This window comes from Castor canadensis, chromosome 17, assembly GCF_047511655.1.
Source record: "Castor canadensis chromosome 17, mCasCan1.hap1v2, whole genome shotgun sequence".
Classification (NCBI taxonomy): Eukaryota; Metazoa; Chordata; class Mammalia; order Rodentia; family Castoridae; genus Castor; species Castor canadensis.
This window is the reverse complement of record NC_133402.1, coordinates 8,523,404-8,539,768: the sequence shown is the minus strand read 5'-3', so window position 1 is coordinate 8,539,768 and position 16,365 is coordinate 8,523,404. Positions and strand designations below refer to the sequence as shown.

The 16,365-nt window shown below is 44.0% G+C and overlaps 1 long non-coding RNA gene across 1 annotated transcript in view; it reads left to right on the top strand.

The window, feature by feature from the left end:
• LOC109673979 (uncharacterized) overlaps window positions 1-16,365 on the top strand; it is a 64,603-nt gene that overhangs the window by 33,549 nt on the left and 14,689 nt on the right. The window contains exon 3 of the long non-coding RNA XR_012443191.1: window positions 12,117-12,196. This is a non-coding gene — a long non-coding RNA (uncharacterized lncRNA). The remainder of the gene's footprint in view (window positions 1-12,116; window positions 12,197-16,365) is intronic.

Genomic DNA, 16,365 nt, shown 5'->3' with positions numbered 1-16,365 from the left:
CGCCCACCCCAAGGATGCCAGGGACCTAACATTCCTCCCTGCTACAAACCCTCTCAGAACTCCTCCCTCCCTTCCCACAGGAGCTTCCATTCTTTCTCTTAATAAACTTTCCTACCTCTGTGCTCACCCTTCCTTGTCCGTGAAGTTAATTCTTGGGCTTTGTGAGACAAGAACAAGGAACAACAGCAGCCCTTCCTCGAGCTAACCACCTGTCAGCGAGGTTGAGTGGAGGCTTTTGGTCCTAGAAAAATCTCCCATTACACTACTGCCTGGATGCTGTCTATGCTGACCCTTTCTTCCCTTGGAAATTTTCGTAAATAAACTTTGCTTCTCCTTTAACTTGGCCTTTGTGAGCTCTTTCACATCTGTATGCTGGCCACACCTAACCCATAACCATGTTTGCAGAATACGGTAGGGAACAGTTAGAGGTAAGTGATGGGGTTGTGCGGAGGGAACCTAACATGGAGGATTCCAGTCTTTGAGGGTGAAACATGTCACGTAGCAAGTAGACAAAAGCAGTGACTACAGGAGGAAGAGATCACCAGCTCTCTGGGAGGACCTTATAGGTGACCAGCCTTTGTTAAGATCAAAGGCCATAACCACAACAACAACAAAAAAAGAAAAACTTAAAAAGAAACAAAACAAAACAAAACAAAAAAGACCAAAGCCCACCAAAGTCAGGAATGTCACAAGATGGTTTTGAGTCTAATAAAGAGTAACTAGAGTTGGGCACTGGTGGCTCACACCTGTAATCCTAGCTACTTGGGAGGATGAAATCAGGAGGATTGAGGTTTGGGGCCAGCCTGGGCAAATAGTTCATGAGACCTCATTTTGAAAATACCCATCACATAAAAGGGCTGGTAGAGTGAGTCAAGTGGTAGAGGCCTACCCAGGAAGCCTGAGGTGCTGACAACAAACATTTTATGGAATAATAGATTTTTAATTTAACAAAACAAAGACTCAGGTCCATAAACCACACCCTAGGGGTCAGGTTGACCCTTTGAACATTGTAACCATGTAAACCTCCCCTAGTCTGGAGAGCTTAACCATGACTCCTAGCCTCTCACTCTTCAATAAAAACAAGTGTACCATTTGTCAAAATAATTTGTCCTTTTGATCCTTGCATCATCTGTCAGGTTCTTGTACTGACTTGGTTGAAAATAACAGGCCCAGACAGCAGTGGGTTTGTAGCAAGTGAGAAGAAGCTTATTGAAGTACAGAAAGGCAGAACATGCACGTGGGTGGGGCTCAGAGAGCTGGAGCCATGGCAGGTGGGTTGCATGGGAGTTTTCATTCTGTTCTTGGGGCAGGTTGGCAAGCAACTAGAAACAGCTTTCTGATAGGTGGGCTTTTGGGGGGACTACAAGAATAGCTGTCTGATAGGTGGGCTCTTGTGTGGTCGGGTGGTTGTTTGTCTTTGAATTTCACCAATTCTTCTTGTGTCCCCCCACCCTTCCTTTCTGCTAGCAGTATTGGGCCTAATATCTGCTCCCCTGCTGGCTTCAGTCACTCCCCAAGGGGCTGCTGCCTTAACTTCCTATGTGGTCAAGCTAAAAACTCCGAACTCCTCTCACCTTAGAGACACCTCCTTTTTTCTCAATCTCTGCTTTGCTGTCCTTTTACTTCTGTGTCCTGACTGAATTCATCTCAAGTTAGACTCAAGGACCAAATTCAGACTCTCTGGTAACTGGAAAGATGAAACAAGTCAGAAAATACACATGTTGATTTTGCTGTGGCCCAGTTACTAGAACTGGGAGATGTCTTTGTCTTGGTGCCAGGGCTCTTGGGAGCGCCATTTTGTTTCCTAGCATGGGATCTCCTTTAGGGATCCTAATTTCCAAGGCCCCATTACATCAGTGATGCCGGGAAGAGCACTCACTTCCGGCCTCAGAAGTCTTCTCTACATGCGTGCGTAAGTCTTATTACATTTGAAGGTCAGCCTTCTCTAGGAAGTGTGTCTCTACTTTACCCTCAGCGGTTTACCTCCCGCATCTCACAGGCTGCTACCTATGACCACCTATGGTCATGCGAGTTTCTCAGTGCACACCAATGCACATCTGTACACAGTGATTTTGTGTGTGTGTGTGTGTGTGTGTGTGTGGTGCTGGAGTTTGAACTCAGGGCCTACACCTTGAGCCATTCCACTAGCCCTTTTTTGTGGTGGGTATTTTTGTAAGAAAAACCATCTTTCTATCACAGTATATGTCACCCTCTTAGATTACTTATAATTCCTCAAGTCACCATCTTAGGTGACTTGCATTGTTTAAAGAGTTCCTGTTTCTTCTTCCGGATTCTTGTATAGCCCCATTGCCTGCCAAATTTCATGCCCAACCCATCCCCCAAGCCTTTTAGCCAATCGAGGGAGATTGTGAACCTTTGACCTGGACAAATCCCAAGTGAGGGGCAGGTATGACTGTGACAGGGATATAAGGAGGAGCCACTGTCTGCCTTTTTGTGCTCGCATGTCTGCTCAGCTGGAGTGAGTACATGCGTGCACACTTTTGATCAAAAGAATTTTCTCTGTCTCTTGTGTGTCTGTCTTTTGGGTCTCTAATTCCAAGAGATTTATTTTTGAGATAGGGTCTCGAGAGCTATTTGCCTGGCTGGCTTCAAACTCCATCCTCCTGATCTCTGCCTCCTGAGTAGCTAGGATTACAGACGTGAGCCACTGGTGCCCATCCTTACAGTGATTTTTTTTTTAATTATTGTTCTTATTCCCTTGGTGGCATGTCATAAAGTTCTAGATAAAGACTCTGATTGCCTTAGCAAAGGTTACAAGTCCAAAGTTTGACCTTTGGGATATCATGGTTAGCTCATCTTGTGTAAAGGTGATAGCTCCTCTTCAAAATTCATTAGGAAGGTGCTGGGCGCAGTGTATACACGTGTAATCCCAGCACTCAGGTGACTGAGGTAGAGAACCATGAATTTGAGGGCAACCTGAGATATATAGAAGACCCTGTTTGAAAAACAACCACCCAAACTACAAAATTCACATAGAAGGAAAGGGTAACAGGCAATTTTTGACTCCTCTCCTCAAGACCTCCCTGGAAGAGGAAGGTATCACATATTGTTTTTTTATGGGATTTTTTATTTTTGGACACTGAGGCTTGGACTCAGGACCTCACACTTGCTAGGCAGGCACTGTACCATTTGAGCCACTCCATCAGTGTTGGAAGAGGGAGAAAGGAGGGAACTGACTTGTCATGTCTCCTTGAAAACCTGCTAATCTTCCTGGGAGACCCCTAATCTTCCTTACCTGTGGAATGCTCTCAGTGGAAGAAACCTGCTCAGTGTGGGTGGCTCATAGTAAGCCAAGGTGGGACTCTTGGATTCTCGGGAAATCGCTCACAGGAAGATGTCAACATCAGCTATGTAACCACTGAAGTGTGAGTGGGTATGTCTAGTGACCGGAACTGCTGCTTACAGTGAACAATCCTGATCTAGCCAGGGAACGTCCTGAAGATGCAAGAAAGGACCTGGGGTTTCTTCTCCCTTTCCTCCTCATCCTACTCCATCTGCAGTGCTGGGACTTGAACTCAAGGCCTTGTGCATGCTCTACAGTGCTCTACTGTTGAGTTCCACCCTCAGCCTTCTATCGTTGCTTTTCTGAAAGGGGAAATTCTGAGGCTTCCCCATGCTTTATTTGTGTCTTGTAATTGTCTGTATCCTAGGAACTACCATCAGGAGGGCAAGATAACGAAGAGAACCGATTCTTATGGGTGGTCCCCAGCCTCCAAGGTGGCCCCCACTGGTCTTCCCCTCCTGGTAGTCACAAACATGTATGATGCCCACCTTACTGAATGGAGCCGACCTATGTAACCAAGGGATGTAACCAAGGGGATGCCGCAGAGATGTTGGTGTGTGACTTACAAGGCTAGGGCATGATACATACTTTAGCTTCTGTAAGTACTTTTTTCTGAGAAAAGTCTTTTTTTGTAGGCCAGGCTGGCACTGGCCTTGAACTCGAAATCCTTCCAAGTGCTTCCCAGCCTTCCACGTGCTGGGATTAAAGCTGTGCACAGCCAGGCCTGACTCTCCTTGGTATCTTTTAAAAACAAGTCTCCTTTATGCCCCTTCCCTGCCACGTTCCTGGTCCAACGCATGGCTCCCTGTTGCCTGCCGTGCTACAATCCAACTCCTACCTTCCATTTTGCCCACATTCCCCTCTTTCCTTCCCCTAATACTTTCTTAGGAAGCTAGAAACATCTTTTTCTTTTTAAGCACACATTATTTTTTAGAGCAGTTTTGGATTCGCAGCAAAATTTAGCAAAAGGCACAAAATTCTCTCCTCTTCCTTCTGCCCCGCTGCCCGTACAGCCTCCCTATTGTCCGCGTCCCACACGTAATCTACTTGGCCACACCATTATCGCCTCAAGTCTGTGGCTTACATAAAGTTCGCTCTTGGTGCTAGACACTGTCTGGGTTTGGACAGATGTATAATGACAAGCTTTCTCTATTGGAGCACCATAGAGAGTACTGTCACTATCCTGAAGGTCACCTGTGCTCTGTTCACCCCTCTCCCTCCCAGGCAGAGCTCTTTTGTCTGCCTCCGAAGCCTATGACAGGGTTGGCTTGCTCCTAGCACTACCAAGTCTGTCTTAACTATCTCTGTTCCCTTCACTCCCCAAATAATTAACGGATGAGGTCAGCCTTGTCAGAAAAGAAGAATAAGGGAAAACCCCAAGAATAACATCAGTCCCATGACCTCCTAATCAGTCATCTTTGTTTAAGGTTAAGAGAAACAGGAACCTCTCCTATGCCTGGTGACCTGTAGACAATGTTGAAACTATGTCAAAGAACTGACTACTGCAACAATTAATGCCCATTCTGGTTCCAATTTGGCTGTAGCTAAAATTAGACTATCCTGGGTGGGTGTGGTGGTGCAAGTCTGTAATCCCAGCTACTTGGGAGGCTCTGAAATCAGAGTTTTGGACCTCAGGTCCAAAATCCTGGAATTCCACATGCCAGGTCTGGCCACTTGCCCCTATGTGCCAAATAAAGGGGCCTTAATGGTGAAGGGCAGAGAGAAAGGAGATTGATTACACCACCCAGGACGTGCCATGGGGAGAGGCGGAGAAAGCACAAACCCATCTGTAGTCATCATCAGGTACAGTGTGGTCCAGTTGGTCATGAACTCAGTCCTCATTCTGGCTGTTTTGGGAGGGGTTTCAGGAGTTGTTATCCAGAGTCATTGTCACCTGGCCTGTGGTCTGTCCCAAGGAAGGTCTACTGTTGGGGGTAGTTTCCGTCCCTTGTCTTGAAGATGTTACCATCTGTCTTTCCTGGAATCAAGGTGATTACAAAGTGACTGCAGAGAGAATAGCTTAGAGCAAAGACAGATACAAAATGAAGGCAGGGATGCCAAGTTTTTCTTGTGCTTTTAGTTAATTCCCGGGCCCAAGAAGGAGTTGGTGCTTTTGAGCAAAAGCAGTTTGAGCTCCTCTTATAGCTGAGGCAGGAGGGTTGTTCGATCAGGGGTTCAGGCCTGCAGTGCATTGTGGGAATCAGGGTGGTTGGCATTCTGTCTGTGAATACCAAGTGCAGTCCTGCTGGGGCAACAGTGTGACCCCTGTTCTTTAAAATGGCTAACTAACTAAATAAAAATGCAAATCAGCTATCTTTAAAAATCATCCTCTTTAAAACTTCATGCACTTAGAACAAATGCCATCTGCTTTTATTAGTATATATTGATTGTACAAAATAGTGGCTTCATAAAGGCATTTTCATACATGTATACAATGTCCTTTGATCATGTCCATCCTGAATTGCCCTTTCTTGTGCCCTCCTCCTTCCTTCTGGTCACCTTCCTCTTCTCAAATAATCTCCCTTCTACTTTCATTTTTTTTTTCTTTTGGCAGAACTGGAGTTTGAACTCAGGGCCTCACACTTGCTAGGCAGGCATTCTACACTTGAGCTACTTCACCAGCCCTTTTTTGTATTGGGTATTTTGAGATCGGGTCTTGTGAACTATTTGCCTGGGCTGGCCTCAAACCACGATCCTCCTGATCTCTGCCTCCTGGGTAGATAGGATTACAGGTGTGAGAACCACCAGCACCAGCATGAGTTTCTTTTAAGCTAAGAGTCCATATATGAGAGAAAACATGCAATATTTGTCCTTCTGAGTCTGATTTATTTTGCTTAACATGATCTGCAGTTCCATCGATTTTCCTGCAAATGACAAGATTCATTCTTCTTTATGTGTATATGCACCACTCTTTACTTATGTATCCATCCGTTGATGGGCACCCAGGCTGATTCAATAACTTGGCTATTGTGAACAGTGTCAGGGCTGTGTAGGTCCCAGTTGTGAGGCCAGTGCTCAGCGTGTGACTGATTTCACAGAAAAACAAAAATTGAAGCTGGGCGCTCGCTGGAGGCTCATGCCTGTAACCCCAACTTCTCAGGAAGCAGAGATCAGGAGGATGGAGGTTTGAAGCCAGTCCCCAAAAAAATAGTTCTCGAGACCCCATCTGGAAAAAAATCCATCACAAAAAAGGGCTGGTGGAGTGGCTCACGTGGTAGATTGCCTGCCTAGCAAGCTTGGGGGCCTGTGTTCAAACCCCAGTATCACCAAAACAAGAATTGAGGCAGAAGCAAAGTTTTATTCATTTTCCAAGAGAGGAAAGGGGCCAGATGCCAAGAGGTATTGTAGCAAGGAGGAGGACCAGAAAAGAAGCAAGCAGGTCTGTGTTCTGATGATGTAGCAGGGGGAAGGGATGGCAAAGCAGAGAGATAAAGCCTAAAGAATTGAAACACGAAGATCACATAGCACTGGGGGAATGAAATAGCCAATGAAGTCACATGCAGCCATATGTAGGTTGAGCTTTGCTTTTTGCTTCTGTAACCTGCTTGCAAGGGTATGTGAGGTAGAAACCTCTGTGTTCTTGGGGCTCAGCCTTTGGACACGAGTCCACTGAGTCTGTGCTGGCACAATAAAACATTGCTTCCTGCTGAATTGCCTCAGTGTCCCGTGACTCTGTTTGAGATCCCCACAACAGTATAGGCCCAGGATGAGGTTAGGGCTTGGGTTTATAATGAGTATGTAAGATGTAGAAGGAATATTTTGCTGACCTTGTGGGGTTTTTTTCTTTTTTGGCTCAGTTTGCTGTTCCAGGAAGCAGCTGGGGTGGTCAGTTTCTCAGTGTTTTGCCAAGGTGGGGTCTGTTATCTCCTACAGTCTGGAATATATTGTCAACAAGATGCAAGTGAGGTTCTGCTTGAATTCAGGAAAACGGTTTCTGTAAAACAGCTTTCCTGCCAGTCAAGATGGAGTCCTTTACAACCCAGGGTAGGCTAATTGGGGTTGGGACCTAACAGGTTGTGCCCCTTTGTTTGGCTTTTGTGGATCTACTTGCTTCATCGCTTGTGTCATCTTCCTTCCTGCTGTTCTCACCTGTCCTGTGGGCCTGGCCCTGTCTCTGCCGGGGTGAAGGGAAATTTCCCCTCTATTCTCTCACAGTTCTTGGGAACAAACTGATAAAGATTAAAAAGGAGGAAAAGCATACACATTTATTAATGAGCAGAAGGGAAGGACAGCATGGAGGTGACTATCCACCTGCTCTGCATCACTCGAAAACAGCCCTTTTTCTACAGGGGCTAGGTGAGGTGCCCAGCAATCAGTGTATCTTGTGATGCAGACAAGTCTCCCAAGGTGATAGCCACCTGTGGAAATCAGTGGCGTCAGGTGTCAGACCCCCATTCTCTTCTTCTTCTGGAAAGATCCTTGAAGTGCCTCCATTGCACCTGCGGTTGATCTTGCTAATGTAGGTAGGTGTAAATTTCCTTTTGCAAAAGAACAGCTTTTCAGAGCCATTGCGGTGCCAGCAGAGACTATAGTTTCTCTGAATAGCTAACTGGAAATATATTGAGGTGGGTGGGATATTTTGCTCCCACACCCTCTGGCTGTGACTTGCACATGTCCCTCTTCCACTAGCTCTTCTTTCTTCTGCTCCTGCTGATGTGTACCCTTCTTAAGTTTCTTGGGGGGAGTGTCCCGGCTCTCTCTGTTTGGGTGAAACCCACACATGTGACATGAGTCATGTGTTGTATGTCTGATAATTGTCTGTTTCCCTTATTTGACAAGCTGTAGAGGACAGGGTAGTGACTGGTGTTGCTTCAGCACCATGGTCAGTGCCCAACATATAAGACTGTCAACAAATGCTTGTTGAATGAATAAATGTTGGCTAAAACTAACAAACTCTGGATCTTGTAAACCTGGTCATGCCCCCATCTCAGAACACCACTCAATTATCCTCGCTGCTTAAAATGCACCTCACCTCACTCTGGTTTGGGTATTTATTCCTTTTGCCTACTGATGTTCCTTATTTACAAAGACCACTAAACTAAGGTAAGGGACAAGAAATTAAGAAACTTGTCTTGTATTTTTCCTCGATTGAATTTTCCAGAAACACACTTAAAACGGCATTAACAAGCTCACTTTCCTCCAAGTGCCAGCTTTGTGGACATCATCTGAATGTACTGTCTTTCAATCCTTCTCTTTGAGTCTTTTGGCCAATTATTATGTTAGCAGCCAAGTAAGGCAGACATTTTTTTTGTTCATATGTGCATACAAGGCTTGGGTCATTTCTCCCCCCTGCCCCCACCCCCTCCCTTACCACCCACTCCACCCCCTCCCTCTCCCCCCTACCCCCTCAATACCCAGCAGAAACTATTTTGCCCTTATTTCTAATTTTGTTGTAGAGAGAGTATAAGCAATAATAGGAAGGAACAAGGGTTTTTGCTGGTTGAGATAAGGATAGCTATACAGGGCATTGACTCACATTGATTTCCTGTGCGTGGGTGTTACCTTCTAGGTTAATTCTTTTTGATCTAACCTTTTCTCTAGTTCCTGGTCCCCTTTTCCTATTGGCCTCAGTTGCTTTTAAGGTATCTGCTTTAGTTTCTCTGCGTTAAGGGCAACAAATGCTAGCTAATTTTTTAGGTGTCTTACCTATCCTCACCCCTCCCTTGTGTGCTAAAGCTTTTATCATGTGATCAAAGTCCAATCCCATTGTTGTGTTTGCCCTTGATCTAATGTCCGCATATGAGGGAGAACATACGATTTTTGGTCTTTTGGGCCAGGCTAACCTCAGTCAGAATGATGTTCTCCAATTCCATCCATTTACCTGCGAATGACAACATTTCATTCTTCTTCATGGCTGCATAAAATTCCATTGTGTATAGATACCACGTTTTCTTAATCCATTCATCAGTAGTGGGGCATCTTGGCTGTTTCCATAACTTGGCTATTGTGAATAGTGCCGTAATAAACATGGGTGTGCAGGTGCCTCTGGAGTAACCTGTGTCACAGGTATATCCCCAAGAGTGGTATTGCTGGATCAAATGGTAGATCAATGTCTAGCTTTTTAAGTAGCCTCCAAATTTTTTTCCAGAGTGGTTGTACTAGTTTACATTCCCACCAACAGTGTAAGAGGGTTCCTTTTTCCCCGAATCCTCACCAACACCTGTTGTTGGTGGTGTTGCTGATGATGGCTATTCTAACAGGGGTGAGGTGGAATCTTAGTGTGGCTTTAATTTGCATTTCCTTTATTGCTAGAGATGGTGAGCATTTTTTCATGTGTTTTTTGGCCATTTGAATTTCTTCTTTTGAGAAAGTTCTGTTTAGTTCACTTGTCCATTTCTTTATTGGTTCATTAGTTTTGGGAGAATTTATAAGGCAGACATTTTTAGGAGCAAACTCCTAGATGAACAGAGAGAAAGTTGCTGCCTCTTCCTTCCTTCCTTCCTTCTTCTTTCCCTCTTTCCTTCATCCTTTCATTTTTGAGATACACTCTCACTACATAGTCCAGGCTGGCCTCAAACTCATGATCCACTGTCTTAGCTCCCCAAGTGCTAGAATTACAGGTGTGCATCACTATGTTGGCTGCTGTGGCCATTTTAAAACACTGTTAATTCGTCTTTGTCATTGTTCTTTTTTTTGCTTCAGCTAAAATTCTTTGAAGAAAGTTAGGAGGAACCAGCCAAAGTCACTGTGTCACTCTGACTCGATCTTTTAGGTGCCTGGCTCATTATAATACTGAACTGTGCAGCCCATGAAGGAAGGGTCAGAGGCGCCCAGCTACTGTGAGTTCTTGTTCTCTAAGCTTTCAGGAGAATTAAAAGCTTGGAACACTGTGGAGTTACAAGAAGTCCTTATCGGTACAAAGCAAAAGTAAAGTCTGCTCAGAGAGACAAGCAGTGGGGCCCGAAAACCAGTAGTCTGCTAAAATGCTTTGGGTTTCTCCTTTTATTGCTCTTTTAGCTCCCCCTTTACTGCCCTTCCTTCCAAAGTTCACTGGTCCCCAGAGTATGCATCTGGAGCTTCTGCTTCTTGGTTGGTTTTTGTCACTCATTCTCAGCGCATTCCTGCTGCAAGTAGGGACTTTTGAGAAAAATCAGGTTGTAGGCTGGCGCTGTGTGATTTTTTGCTGCGGCTCGAGTTACACAGGAAGTTCAGCTAACCAGGCTGTCAGCTCAACCTTGCAGCAAAGTCTTTACAGCGCTGATGGTGTTATTGAGCCCTGGGCCCTGGGCCGGGCTCTGCAAAGCCAGCAGTACTAGTCCCTTTCACCCAGAGGCGCTCACACCAGCCATCTTTCGTTTTGTGAATGTGTGATCTAGGACCACAATCTGAGCATGCTCAGGAATGAGCCTGCCCCTGCCTGTGTTTTCCTACATGTGCATAGGTTTCCCAAATTAGCCCACACACTTACTTATCTGATCCTCATGTTGGGCTATTGTCTTCACAATTGATACTGGAGTGTTGTTCCCGAGTTCGTGTCCTGGTGCAGTTGATGACTGAAGACAGAAGATGCCAGACCAGGAGTAAAGGGTAAAGCAAGCACAAAGTTTGTTGAAAGGTTAGCGAAGCACCCTGATGGGTGGGATTCAGTGAAAAAGCTAAGCCAAACAATGGCTGAAGTCTAGGATATAGGGCTCTAACTGCCTGAGGTCCAACTTGAAACTATATTTGTGATTGGTTGACACCTCATTGACTCCTCATTAAATCTGACCACCTGTCCATCCCTCTCCTTTTTGTCTGGACATTCCAGAGGGGCTGGTCAGCTCGTCCTGGCCTTGGGGCCCACTCCCCACACTGTGCAGCTGCGTCTTGTTACTTTGGTGAAGACTTGCTCTTTCTCTGACCAGCCTGTTGTTTTCCATGCTTCTTTAGATGTCTGCTTTAAGAATGACTTCCTGTCTCTTATTTAAGAAAAGTTACTTTCACCATCTGTGTCTTTGCAGCCCCAGAGTCATTTCTGCCATTTTTCTGCTGTTTATCCCCCCTCATGTTTGCTCCCCTCACATAATCACCAAGAGAAAAACTGACTGTTTTTCAGTTACAATCCCTGCCTAGGAAAGGACTTTTACTATCTTACTGGCACATTGTATTCATAAAAAATAAGCCATCATCCAGAGTGGGAGTATGACCTGAGTTTTAGTACAGAAGCTTCACATGTCATGATGATAGGCAGTAGCTAGACAAAAGTGGTGGCTACTAGAGAAAGAAAGAAAGAAAAATCACTGTAATTAAAGTTCCCAACTCTGCAGGTGACCAGTCTCTGTAAAGAAGTAGCCAGAGGCCAGGGGTTACCATGGGAAGCTTTGAAGTCAGCCACTCACCTGAAGCTTAATCCCTGAATTCCGGGTCTATACCTTGAGCCACTCTGCTAGCCCCGTGATGGGTTTTTTTTCTAGGTAGGGTCTTGGGAACTATTTGTCTGGGGCTGGATTTGAACCATGATCCTCCTGACCTTTGCCTCCTGAGTAGCTAGGATTACAGGTGTGAGTCACTGTTGCCTGGCATTAATCCTTTTGTTTACTCAAGAGTAATTCATACCCTAAACCTCAAATAGACCTGGCCTTGGGAGCTTACATAGGTAATCCCTTTAAATTAACAAGACAAAGACCCAGGCCCAGGAACCCATCCCAGAGGCCATATAAGCCTGGGGCTATGAGTTCCTCAATAAATATTCCAACTCTAAAACCTGACTTTTTAGTTTTCACTCTAGAGGCAACATGCTCTCAGTCTATTGAAAGTGTGTTCTTTTCCTAAAAAAACCTTGATTATTACTTTTACTACATTTTCTTGTCTGGCTTGAATTCTTCTCTTCCAGATACAAGAATGGAAGGATTTACCAGTGCTACTTTCTCATAATGAGATCTGGCCACTCACCAAAATACTTCTAACAAAGAGGTAAGAAGTGGTAAATGGCAGAGAAAGGAGGTGTATTGTGGCACAAACGGCAAGGGGAAGCAAGAAAGTATTCCAGCTGATCTTCAGGGTACTGACATGAATTTTAGGTTTAAATAGAGAAAGAATTGGAGTTGCTGGGGAAGAGGTATGTAGAATTATACAGTCCTGGTCATAGATGTGGTCTGGTGGTCAGGGGTGTGGTATAGTTTATCATCATCTTAGGGTAAGTCAGGCTAGGGGGAAGGAAGGAGCTGGTCATGATAAGAAAGTCATTGTTACCTGGCATGGAGTAGCTTTGACTCCTGTCATGGGATGTTTATCCATCAGTCTTGTCCTGTAGCAGGGAAGAGGATCAGAAGAAAACAGACTAGGCCTGAGTTCTGATAAAGTAGCAAGGGGGAAGGGACAGCATAGCAGGGAGATAAAACCTAAAGAATTCAAAGGTGAAGAAGGTCACACAGCACCGGGGGTGGAAGGGCACTTAGCACTAGGCTGAAGTAGCCAATAGCACTGCATGGAACCATATATGGGTAAAACCTTGTTTTTTAAATTTTATTGCCTCTGTTACTTGCTTGCAAGGGTATATAAGGTGAGACCCCTTTGTTCTTGGGGCTCAGCCTTTGGGCACGATTCTGCTGGGTCTGTACTGGCACAATAAAATGTTGCCTCCTGCTAAACTGCCTCAGAGAGTCTCGTATCTCAGCTACATTTCTTGGGGGCTCATTATCTGGGATTATGGACACATGGTGATTTATCACCTCCCTTGTCATGGGGGTGCATCCCCCAGATCACCTGGAGGAGACCCTAGCAGGTGCCAACAGACAGCTTGATCTGGAGGGGGATTCATCCTCTTTGTGAGTTGGGGTGAGGGCCTCAGATGCACAATGAAACCCAGTGAGGTGCAGGAACCAGCAAGGGGAGGGGAGCACTGCTCATCAGACTGGTAAGAACCCGGGTTCAAATTCAGGCTAGCCCCAGGAGGCAGAAGGGGAGACTGATCACCTCCCAATGAGACACCCTAGTAACCACATTTTTTGGGGTGAAACTGTGTCTCTCAGGTTCAGGGAGTGGGATGGAAGTACTGTGCTGTGTGAGAGTGTGTGAAAGTGCGAGCCTGAGACGCAGCCCAGCTGCAAAGTGAATGAGGAGTTCCCTCCCTCTCTGTGTGTGTCTGGCAGGCTGCTAATGGGAGGAGATGGGTGGAGGCCAGAGTAAGAAAACTCCCTTGGAGTGTATGGTTAAAAACTCTAAAAGGGTATTTAATGGAGATTATAAAGTTAACTCCTAACAAGCTAAAGGTCCTTTGTGAAGCAGATTGGCCCGATTTTGGTGTAGGATAGCCCCTGGAAGGGTCACTAGATACAACCGTGGTTAATGAAGTTTATAGAGTAATTAAAAAAAAAAAAAAGACCTAACACCCAGGAGAATGGGAAAAGCCAAGAGGCTAAAATTGGTCTCCAAAAACCAGACTTTGTTGTTTATTTAAATTCAGGTAGCAATTTATTGGGCAGACTGAGGAGAAATCAGAGTCTTCTAGTCTTGATGGGTAGCTTTGGTGCTGTAGTTTGCACATCTTCACCCAAAATGGGCATCCTGAAGGAGGACTGAGGCCCAGCACTAACTGACTTCTTACAAAAATTAGCACATGAAGGATGGACTTGCACTGATACATAAGATCTGGTCTGACTTGAAAGAAAAGGAATGTTGTGAATGTAGAGAGAGGGAAATGGAGAAATGGAAACAAAATTGGGATGAGGTCTTCATGGATGAAGTGAGGAGAGAGAGGAGAGAGAGGAGAGAGAGAGGGGAGAGAGGGAAGAGAGGGTGAGAGAGAGAGAGGAGAGAGAGAGGGAGAGTGAGAGCGAGAGAGAGTAAAATATCATGAAATGTTTGGAGACAGAAAAGGATGAAAGGTTTAATACACTCCTTCAATTGAGTTTTTATGTCTTAAAAATAAAAAGTGAATAGAAAACAATTTAGGATTATTAAAATAGGCCAGAAATACTAAACTTGCTGGTACTTTTACTTCTAGGGAGTATAAACAGGGAGAACCTACCTAAAAGGGTGGAAAAAAAAGGAGCAACTTTGACTGCTGCTGGTAAAAAAACTGTTCCAAAAGGTTGTGCAGTAAGCTTGGTCTGTTATTGAGACAGTCATGAGATGCTTATGTTTCCCTTGCTGATTGTCTAGTCAGTTTATGCAGTCGTCTAATGTGTGCGCACAGTGTGTGTAAGCATCTTCAAAGTGGTTCTTAAACTGCTGCTCTAAGGTTAATAGGATACTCAAGGTAACAAAAAACAGGGTAATTATTTTAAAGATCTCTGCTATAAACTGCTTAGGCTTTTACACATAAATATGTAAACATCTTGAGAACAGTTCTTATTATAGAGTCAATGTAAAAAAGTATTACTCTGCTCTGCTGCTACTTTTTAAGAAAAACAGGTTTTCAAACTTATTTCGATCAGGTCTCACTAGGATGCAGGCATTCAGGGGTTAACACTCCAGCTCAGACCAGAAGAGGAAAAAAAGAAAAAGGAAAAGAAAGGAAAAGGGGGGTCCACAGCCTGCAGCAGGAATCTTAAAGTTTGGGTAGTTAAAGAAATGATCTTAGCATGTTTCATTTTGCCATAAATACAATTTGGAATTTAATTCTCTTTTGTAATACATGGGTCTATTAACAAATGGGCTTTCTATAAATTGCTTTTACACAAAAATAATTTCAAAGTTGCTTTCTTTCTTGTTTCTTTCATACAAATATGAGGTTCTAAGTTAAAAGATTTTATGAGTTAATTTCAACAAGTAACATATACATATATATATATATATATATATATGATATTAAGATACTTTTTTAAAATAAAAGGATAAAAAATACTTAAAGAAAGATAAAGACAAGCTTCCCAGGGAATGCAAAATAAGTTGTACAGAATAAGTTGTCATAAAAAGATGGAGCTTATAGATGCTTATAAGTAATTAACATGACTAAAATCTAAGAGTTACATTAAAGGTTTTGTAAGGTCAAAATTTAATGTACTGATGTTAAACTAAAACTTAATTCTCTAAGCTCATAACAACAAGGCTATCTTTAAAATATTGTATGTCCTCGATAACATTTACAAAAAATTGTTTTAAAAATGTTTTTTATTTTGTCACAATAACTGTCAGGAATTTTTGATGCTGTAGATTAATCCACAAATTTGTCAAGACAACAAGAGTTTATTAAAACACAGAGAGACAAGAGGCAGCTGGGCACAGGGAGAACTGCTGCACTGATATGAGGGTTAAGACAGATTTACTTATGTAAAGCAAAGTAAAACAAAACAAAGCCAAAGTGCACCCTCCAGATAGGATTAAAAAAAAAACTTAAAAAGGAGCACTACACTGCAAGTCCAGGCCTCCAGTTTTTATTGGACTCAACAGAGTGGAGGTGTTAGTTCTACTCCTTTCACATGTTGGATGGAGGGAATTTTTGCCCTAGGATAGCCAGATTGGGCCTATTATTTTAGGGGGCTCCAGTGACTACAGGTTGTTGGGATCCTGCTGTATTTCATGAGCCATAAGTAAATGTCAACAATCTGGGATGTGATCCCTTATCAACATCTGAGCCATGATTCTTGGCCACTATGTTTCTTAACGCCACACTTAGTCCCCATATATATTTACCCATGTTCTCTGATGATTTTTCTTGGGGTTTTAACTACTAAGGTAACTGAGTCATGCTCATTTAAGAGTTGGGTTATGTTGGGGTTAACAATGAAGACAGCCATGTTAGGACTAGACCTCCTCCCCTTGCAGATGGCTCACCTTTATCATCCTGGATAGATGCCAAGGACAGTTGGGCAGACAGTGACCTAACTACAACTTATCTTTCTTGGTTGCCCAGCAACAATATCCCTTAGTGACTTTCCTGGTACTTTTCCACTAGCCCCCTGTATCTAGCCCAAGCCTGTGAATGACAATGGGATCTAACTCTCTTGCTGGGGTCCCCTCCTTAGGGCTCCTGCCTGAACAATAACCCTGCACTGGTGTTTGAGCCATCTCTCTGCCTCTTCCATGCCTCTTATTTTCTACCAGTTTATATAAAAATTTCTAGATGACCTCATGGTTAAACAATTGTGTCTTGGGTGATTCTAATATAGTTAGTATCCTACATGTGTCTGTGACTGGGC